This window comes from Canis lupus, chromosome 2 (assembly GCF_048164855.1).
Source record: "Canis lupus baileyi chromosome 2, mCanLup2.hap1, whole genome shotgun sequence".
Lineage (NCBI taxonomy): Eukaryota > Metazoa > Chordata > Mammalia > Carnivora > Canidae > Canis > Canis lupus.
In genome coordinates, this window is record NC_132839.1 from 46,027,087 (window position 1) to 46,036,671 (window position 9,585).

The 9,585-nt window shown below is 38.6% G+C and overlaps 1 pseudogene; it reads left to right on the forward strand.

The window, feature by feature from the left end:
* The first annotated feature begins 582 nt into the window (after positions 1 to 582).
* On the forward strand, positions 583 to 2,009 carry LOC140610173 (dnaJ homolog subfamily A member 1 pseudogene; annotated as a pseudogene).
* Positions 2,010 to 9,585: the final 7,576 nt, after the last annotated feature.

Sequence of the window (9,585 nt, forward strand, 5' to 3'; positions counted from 1 at the left end):
ACCATCTGTTCTCATATGTAAGAAAATTTGGCTGAACTGATCCAATTTACAACAAAGTTAAAATGAGTAGGTCTGGAATTCCTTTATCCTTAACCTTCAGTGGTTCAGTGTTGTAAGAAAAATACAGTTAGGGAAAGAGGAGAAAACATAGCAATTCTATGTTAAATTCTTGGCCCAATTTCTACCATCTTGTGTCACGGACTTGGTATGTTTTGGGGAAATTGGGGAAACCTCCTATGTTTGCATGCTTCTAAAAGAAATCACCTTCTATTTCAAATTAAGTGGATACTGAAGCCAAATGGTACAAAGATACCTTAATTTTGAATCTAGAAAGTAGGTCTGACCTGGAAATACTTATAAGCACAACTTTGAAACGGCAAAGGGTTGTCCAAAGTTCCAAATAATTGTGATTCTAAAATTGAATAGTGCTTTTTTTAAGATCGTAGGAAATCATACTTTTATTTTGCACAAGATAAATGTTTGTTATAGTATCTTCCCACCTTTGATTATAGCTCTACTCAATTCTTGAAGGATACCGGGAACTTTCCAGAACCGCTCGGTGAGAAGCAGAGTGGCGCTGCGCGAGCTGTGCCCAGCAACGCGCTCCTTCCTGCTCCCCCACACCGGCCTCGGCCCTCTCACCGGCTGTAGAAAATGGTGAAAGAAACCACTTACTATGATGTTTTGGGGGTCAAACCCAATGCCACCCAGGAGGAATTGAAAAAAGCTTACAGGAAACTGGCCTTGAAGTACCACCCTGATAAGAATCCAAATGAAGGAGAGAAGTTTAAACAGATTTCTCAAGCTTATGGAGTGCTCTCTGATGCAAAGAAAAGGGAATTATATGACAAAGGAGGAGAACAGGCAATTAAAGAAGGTGGAGCTGGTGGTGGTTTTGGCTCCCCCATGGACATCTTTGATATGTTTTCTGGAGGAGGAAGGATGCAGAGAGAATGGAGAGGTAAAAATGTTGTACATCAGCCCTCAGTAACCTTAGAAGATTTATATAATGGCGCAACAAGAAAACTAGCTCTGCAAAAGAAATGTGTTTTGAGATATATGTGAAGGCCGAGGTGGTAAGAAAGGAACAGTCGAATGTTGTCCCAATTGCCGAGGTACTGGAATGCAAATAAGAATTCATCAGATAGGACCTGGAATGGTTCAGCAAATTCAATCTGTGTGCATGGAGTGCCAGGGTCATGGGGAATGGATCAGTCCTAAAGATAGATGTAAAAGCTGCAAGGAAGGAAGATAGTTCGAGAGAAGAAGATTCTAGAAGTGCATATTGACAAAGACATGAAAGATGGCCAGAAGATAACATTCCATGGTGAGGGAGACCAAGAACCAGGACTGGAACCAGGAGATATTATCATTGTTTTAGATCAGAAGGACCATGCTGTTTTTACTCAGAGGAGATGATCTTTTCATGTGTATGGGTATACAGCTGGTTGAAGCCCTGTGTGGCTTTCAAAAGCCAATATCTACTCTTGACAACTGAATCATCATCATCACCTCTCATCCAGGTCAGATTGTCAAGCATGGGGATATCAAGTGTGTGCTAAAGGAAGGCATGCCAATTTATCGTAGACCACATGAGAAGGGTTGCCTAATCATCGAATTTAAGGTTAACTTCCCTGAGAATGGCTTTCTGTCTCCTGATAAACTTTCTTTGCTGGAAAAACTCCTACCTGAGAGGAAGGAAGTAGAAGAGACTGATGAAATGGACCAGGTAGAACTGGTGGACTTTGATCCCAATCAGGAAAGACGGCGCCATTACAATGGGGAAGCATATGAGGATGATGAACATCATCCTAGGGGTGGTGTTCAGGGTCAGACCTCTTAATGGGGCCAGTGAATAACACTGCTGCTGGCATTTTATATGCAGTAGTGAATGAGTGAAGGACTATAATCATAGCTCACTACTTGCTATTGTTTTTGTTTTAATATTCAACTATAGTAGTGTTTTAAAAGTTAAATGAAGAATAAACTCAAATATAAAAGCTCAAAAATATTCTTGAAGGATACCATATATATGAAATCCCCATTGTATTTATGCATGTATTTTGATATTATGCCACAAGTTTTTCAGTTCAAGGGAATATTAACATCCATGTATATGTTACTTTTATATTAAATATAGTATATATCAATAATGAGAAAAATATCTAAACCATTAAAGAATTTGGTGGGAGAATATGGGAGTGATGATGAGTCTATAGAGAATTATTTAAATTTTTATAGCTTTAGAACTACTTTGTTTTTTCTCTTCTATAGTTGTATTATGACACTTAGCTTTCAAAGAAACCTCAACTTTGCAAAGTCATCCAAAATAGAAGATTCTGCTTATATTTTAGGTGGATGCCCCTTCATTCTTATATGTGCACACATCTACCCCAATTTTTCAGTATAACTACAAAACACATTTCACTAAAGTTTTCAGTTTTTTTTAGAATCCTGAAATAATCCTACATCTAAACCTACAGAAAGTCCTTTGGTTCAAAGCCCTGAAATATCTGATGCTGCATATCACTCACCAAGGCCACTGATCTAGTTTTTAAAACTAGAAAACTTTGTTTTACCTCCTTTCAACTCCAAGATGGGACAGGCCAGGCAGAGCATACACTCCCACTTTTATGGCAAGCAGGTTGTCCTGCTGCAGATAAAACCCCATACATAAAGGCAAATGGAAGTGGGAATATCCTTTTAATGTTGGGATAATTTGAAAGATAATGTGAATAATTTAGATCTGAATTATCTGGTTGGGCTGTAATGCCAATTAAGGTAACCAAATAAATTATCCTAGGCTGATAATTTACAGTGAAGTAAAAGAAGCCAGGAGTTAAGATAAATACCTGAAGGATTCATTTACAAACTCAGTTAATAATGTTTTCAGTCCTAATTACTGAGTTTGGCTATATAAATAGTTGATCTATTTGCTGTATAATTATATAACTGCTTAATTCTCCATTCTGGGTGTTGAAAGAAATAAATGAAATTACATATAAATGGTTTTAAAGATTTATTTATTTATTTTAGCAAGGGAAGGGCAGAAGGAAAAGGAGAGAGGGAATCTCAAGCCAATTCCTCACTGAGCATGGAGCCTGATGTGGGGCTCAATCCCAGGACCATGAGATCACAACCCGAGTGGAATCAAAAGTCAGATGCCCAACTGACTGAGCCACCCAGGCAACCCTGAAACAGGATATTTAAAGAATTTAGTAGTATTTGCTCCACATATTTACCTTTTTTCCCCAACATTGCATCCTTACCATGACCCACTAGTAGGTGGGCAGGTCTCCTGTAGGAAAAAAACAAACAAACAAGCAAGTTGCATCACAGCATTGCCCAACATTATGTCATTTTATTCCATGCAAATTACTCTATAATTAATTTGGTCACAGACAATCCCACAGATACAGCTACAGGCCAGAACTACATCTGGAAAACCAAAGCTGGACAATGAGCTTCTGAAACATCAATGAGTTAAAATATTTGGAACAACATTTAACCAAGGGGCTAACATTTTATGGATGTATTGCATTGTGTGGTCTAATTTAATCCTCATAAGAATCTTCTAAGATTAAATGCACAGTTTCATGGAAGACACAAGGTTTCAGTGAGGTGAAATAACATGCTCAAAGTCACAAAACTGTTCAGTGGTAGAAACAGATACTAACCCAGGCTTTTCTTGTCTCAAAGCCTTTATTCTTTCCAGTAAAGCTGTGCTTTCTTCAGATGCATTGCTATTCACCAAGGGGGCAAAGCATACATTTTAACAGATAAAATACATGTCATGAAGGAAGATATATATCTGGCTACATTTTACAGGTTGGCTAGCTTACTTTGAATTTTTGTGACAGCAACAAAAGATGCCATTAGCCCGCATTTTTCATGTTGGCCTTTAAATTAGATAATTTGCTTTTCTGAGTTTGAAAAAAAATACTGATCAGTGAATTTAGAGCTTTAAATTTCTACAGAATGGTGGGTCAGCCTCAGATTAATTGTTTGCTGTGGCATATCCAGTCAGGTCCCACATTATTCTAGTGGTCCTCTGGAGGAGACTCACAGGATCCTGTGTGATTGTGGGTAGGACCAGTGGGAGTCCTACAGAGAAGACTGGAGGGGGGTGAGAAAGAGGATTTAGTGCAGTTATTCCACATTTGAATCTCAATGAGAACTTGCTTGGTTTTAAGGGATAGAAAAGTAGGTTTAAATTTCTTTTTTTTTCTTTAGTTTTTATTTTATTTTATTTTATTTTAATTCATGAGAGGCATACAGAGAGAGGCAGAGACATAGGCAGAGGGAGAAGCAGGCTCCTCACGAGGAACCTGATGTAGGACTTGATCCCAGGACCCCAGAATCATGACCTGAGCCAAAGGCAGATGCTCAACCACTGAGCCACCCAGATACCCCAAATTTCAACAGCAATCCTCATTAAGTATGTCTGTCACCTCTCTTAATTTGGTTTCATCATCGAGAAAACCAAAGCAGCTCAGTCTACCAGGCTCGTGATGAGGATAGAATGGAAGGATATATATGAAATTCCCCTGAAACATAAAATAAGAAAACACTGTACAAAAGTGAGGATTATTAGCGCCTGTCTGTTCCATTCCTGTTGCCAGGCAAAATCCTTGGCCTCCTGCCCTGACCACAACATCCTCCAAGACAGGCATGGTGCAGGGCAGAAACCGGAAACAGGCCACTTTCACATTATTTTAAAATTTGTTATGAAATTTTGCCAAAACTTTATAAATACCAGCCAGGGCAATGGGGTGTTGTACAGCATTCTTTCCACCTCATGAACCATTGTTTTTTGTTCTCAACGCGTAAGTTAAAATGCATTGAGTTGCAGTTGCTTAGCTGGGTCAGCTAGTGAAATGCCTGCTATGTAATGCTTGATTCTAGCCAATTATCTTTAGTTCCTCTCGTTTATTAGTGTTAAATTTGAATTACAAGGGGAAGGGTGGGAGTGGAGTGTGGACTATGCTTTAAATCTTGAAGACAGTGAATTCACTTATATTATTTTATTGTCCCTCTCTGTAACTACCATTGGTGTGAGGCCGTTGGTGACACTTTTGGCTGACTTGGAACCCATCCTTCTGTTTCTTGTGATCTACATTGTTTCCTAACAGCAGAAGATGAGCTTTCCTATTGCAAAGTTTGAAAGGAAAGAAGAAAAAAACGCCACAACAATCTAAAACTTGTAGTTAACAAAATAAACTGCAGATAAAACCCCCGAAGGTCTTGGCAGCAAATGTTTCCCACTAAAATGGGACTCTGCGCTCCTAGTCTGAAACAAATTAGGAAGGAGGGGGGAAAATCAACAGCTCTGGGGTGAAACTGGGGTTGGTGCTGCCTCATCATTTTTTAACCAAAAATAAAACAAGCAAATTTTGTTTAACTGCAGGTCAGAATAAAAAAAAATTAAAAAGTCCCTCATCTGTTCAGTGTAATTACTAACAGAGTGCAGTGTTACCAGCTGCAGGGTTCATGGATAAATGGAGAGAACCATAATTTTCTCTCCCTGGGGTTAAACCTCCAAACTTTGAGCCTGTGCCTCTATAGTATGCTTTTAATATACCATGAGAAGCCAAGTCAGAATGTTTTTAGTGTACATCTCTATCCTTTTTCACCAGAATGAAATAATTGCATGTACATACAAGAGTTCAAATCCTGGAAGAAAAAAAATGTATTTATTTCTCCAACATCCTCCATCACGACACTCTCCCCTTTCCCTAATGATGACAGTAGGGTTCCCAAGAAATGGGTAAAATTGGCTACACTTTAAACTTGTCAAATGTTGGCAGTTTCTTTCAAAATGTTCTTATTTCAGCACAACTAGAGAGGTTTTTTTCCTAGTACATTTCCCTTAATTTTTAAGCCCAAGTGTATATTAAGGAAAATTCGACTCATATGTTTCTGATTCATTTAAACTGAACTCATTGAACTTTTTTTTAAATAAAACATTTTGGTGTCCAAAAAAGCCCAGTGACTGTTCTTTAAAACCGTCTTTAAACCTTATTTTTATCTGCAGAAGGATGTCAGATTTGGGCTGAAAGGAAATGGAATTTGAGCTTAAAAGTCTCAACTTTGGTTTGAGATTGAACTCATCAGGTTCATGTGGGGTCTGAAATAGAAGTAGGAAAGCTGTTTTTTCACCTCTAGCTAGGCTTTTCTTACTGGGTAATATCACCTTGTCATCAGGATATAATCAGAGAAACACAGATTAAGTGAGGGGTGTAAGTATTCATTTCATAGTAATGGGAATGGTAGGCTGGAATTGTGAAGTAACAGAAGCTGTCCAAAACTCTTAAGAGTGTGTCCTGGATCTGCTTAACCTCCTCACTATCTCTACACTTGACCCAGATAGAAGGATAGATGTTCAAAAAAAAAGGACAGTTTGCTAGAGGCTTGATATAGGTGAGTCAAATATACGTGATTCCACAACAGGAGAACTTCATGGAAGATCCACACCTGGACACACTATGTTTATCCCTTTCTGAAGATGAACTACTGGGGAATGTGTTCTTGGCATCTGGACCAAGGTCATCTTCTTGACAGCAATAAGAAGAGGATTTCTCCTTCTCTAATTCTTTATCATCGTTGCAACAATTCCCACTGAGAAAAAATCAAGCATATTTACCAGCTCAAAACATACTCCCTCTGGGGAATGTTTCAAATCGAGACCTGAAATGTAGATGACAATTAATTATATATAAACACAGATTTGGTTTGCATCTATATAGACCAAGTGAAAAAAAAATGAACAAAATCGCCAGTTTTTTTCCAATTAGAGTAGACAAAATCCCTGAGTAGCCTTGAGTTTTGCTTTGTCACCAGTAAATGGCTTGTCAAAATTTCTCCCTTCAACTACATCTTAGAATGTTTGAGAGCTGGAAGTATCAGGGTGCAGATTACAGTTTTGCACCAAGATCCATGATTTGGACAAGGTGTTAAAGTCTTCCTTCCCCTCTAGAAGTTAGAGGTAGAAATAACACCTACCTGGGCTTATTACAAAGTTTAAATTTAAATGAGTTAATATGCACTGATTAATTCAATAGCTGGCCCAGGTAAGGACTCAGGAAATATTACTACTGTATTTATTCAGTTCTGAGATTTCCCCACATTTTAATACTCTTGAAATCAGACCATGTTTTACAATAGATAGTATTTTTTTATTGCTGTTGTCCAGGTGGCAGTGTGGTATACTTGCCACTTGCCTGCACACGTGTAAACATCAGATATTCCAGCATCAAAACTAGCAAAATGGTTATTAAGGATTGGAAAAAAAAAAATCAGAAACTGTAGTGAGCCTCTCTTAATCATTAGGAGCCAAGTAGGCACAGAGAGAGGGCTCAGGGAGGTGACAAAGCAGGCATGAGTAGTAACTTTGTTGAAATAGGGGTCAAGAGGAGGCCAACTCTTCTTGTTGCAGAGCTGGCCTAGACATTCAGCACCATGGCTTTTAGTTATTTTCTTAAAAGATGATGTCACCATCTGTCTTGATGACATAGAGGACAATGCTGGAAATGAAAGCTCAGACATCCACTTCGATGATTTGGAGTAAAACATTGATTCAGTAGAGTCAGGCTCTGAATGCAAGAAGTTTTGGCATTCCTCAGTTCTTTTATTTTGCATATATATATATATATATATATACATATATATATATAATGTTTATATATACACAGACACACACACACCCACACACACACAGACACATGCAAAAACAACAGACGGTAAAAATTGGTCTGCATAGGTCTGAAAGTGCCCTCTCAGTAAATATAAAATAAATAGCCCAAGTGATAAGACAGGGCTTGGCGAGGATTGAGGGCAGTACTGAATGAAGTGACCGGAATGGGACCTGGCACACTAAGATATCTCTTGAAGACTTGCTAATTGTGGTAAACACGGTAGGATGAGCTCTGAATGGCCTGACTCGACCTGCTGCTCCAAACCAATCTTCTACTCTGCTCTACCATCCTTTCCACGCACCATCCACATGCAAGTTCTTTGCACCTGAGGACACCCACGTCTGGATTATTCTTTCCTTCTGAACTTGGCCTACAGTGGTAGATGTTGCTGATGCTTGCTCATGTTTCTGCTTCTCCTCCACTCTTTAACCACACAAAGGGCTTTCACTCAAAGTTAGCCATGGCATGTGATTGGCTTTGGCTTTGTTAGGAAGCAACATGCTTTGCTTTCAAGTGAAAGCATTCTCTTTTCTATTTATTCCTGCCCACCACAGCAAAACAGGAAGCATTGTGTTGAGATTGGGATTTTGAGATAGATGAAGTATCCTGGAATGCCAAACCACCAGGTGGAGGATGGCTGCTCTCGTAGAAAGGTCTGGACCTGCCACAAATTGTTCAAGGAATACACTTTTACATTTGGGGGATGCTTGATAGCACAGCATAACCTTACCTATGTTGCTTTAGCCCTTTCAAAGTTTGGATCTTGACTTGACAGTCTCTGTGTCAGCTTTCTCATCTCTAGAGCAGGAGTAATACTAGATAATCTCTGTCTCTCATAGGGCCAAAGAGAAAAAAATGCATCTAACTGCTTTGAATAATAGTCCATAGTGAGTTTTTTGATAAGTATTATTTTTACTATTTCTTGAGAAGTCTTTCTTTAGCTAGATCATATATCCTATTTTAGATGCTCATAGCCAGCCCCTTGTACTCTTCATGGCACCTGCATCAGTTAGAATTTTATATTTTTCTGTGTGCTGATGCAATGAAAGTGTGTTTCACTCAGCTTGATTTGAACTCTGTGAGGGCAGGCACCAAACTCACTTTCACTCAGTATTTTATCCTCAGAAAACAATCCAGTGCCTATAGATGGGACATGTTCAGTAAGTATCTGTTGAGGGAATGATACTGAAAATTCAAACACAGCTTCTTGTAACAGAGGGTTTTAAATCTGAATCCATAAAAAAATGAATATGGACACATTCTAGAGATATTTGGGAGAAAAACGTGGGAAGAGTAGCATCTGTAATCACCCAAACAGCATTTCCATGGAGTAAGGCAAAGTTAGAAAGAATTATAAGGGCCAGAATTAGGAACTAGATGTCTTCCCTACTGGTTAATAAATTCATCTTGCTTTCTTTAATTGTTCCAAATGTATAGTTTTATGCTCTTGAGTTAAGGCGAACTACAACCTTTCTCAAACAAAGCCAAGCTGTAGCACCGCAAATAATTATATCCTGTAAAACTGTTGACATAAAGACTTGAAAATGAAAATCAAAACAACAACAACAACAACAACAACAACAACAACAACAACCAAACCTCCTGGATTCTTCTCATATTTTTTTCAGCCTCTGTGCCTCTGACTCTGCTGAACCTTTGCCATGAATAGCTTTGCTCTGTCCTTTTAACAATAATATCTTAAACTTTTATAGTGCCTTATAGCTAAGCATCTCTAGACATTTTACAATGGCATTAAAATGAAAGCCAGTTCTTCTCTCAGAATTGCCATGGGGTCCACACTAAAAGCCAGCAGTTTGTGCCCTTATCCTGAAAACAAGAGGAGGCTGGTGGGCTGATAGAATAGAGGACAACCCTTGCCTCTTGCATCTTG